Source organism: Priapulus caudatus, unplaced genomic scaffold, assembly GCF_000485595.1.
Source record: "Priapulus caudatus unplaced genomic scaffold, Priapulus_caudatus-5.0.1 Scaffold253, whole genome shotgun sequence".
NCBI lineage: Eukaryota > Metazoa > Priapulida > Priapulimorpha > Priapulimorphida > Priapulidae > Priapulus > Priapulus caudatus.
Genome location: NW_014577314.1, coordinates 1 through 426, shown reverse-complemented (window position 1 = coordinate 426; position 426 = coordinate 1).

Genomic DNA, 426 nt, shown 5'->3' with positions numbered 1-426 from the left:
CAGGCCTGCTGCCTATGGAACGCGATCTACTGTTGTTCACCACCTCGCGTTGTTCACGCTCATTTCCTGCAAGGAGAACGATGATAGCGACACCTAGAGGATAAGCTAGGAAGTGTGTTCCTTATGGCTGATCGATCGGCTTCCGAATTAGCTGTTGTAGCCAGCGGGGACACGACGAAGCAACGGGGCGCGAACAGATGCAGTAATTTGGCTTATATGTAGTTCGTGGAGCGTGGCATGTATGAGTCATCATCAAATATTGCGGTCTCGTTTTATATTTATATTTTATGTTTGAACGGGTTGTTCACCGAATTGGGAATTAAGGTCATTAGGCCAATCGCGATTAACGGTTTTATTGCTCAACATTTGCTCTCTCTCTCTCTCTATCTCTCTATCTCTCTCTCTCTCTCTCTCTCTCTCTCTCTC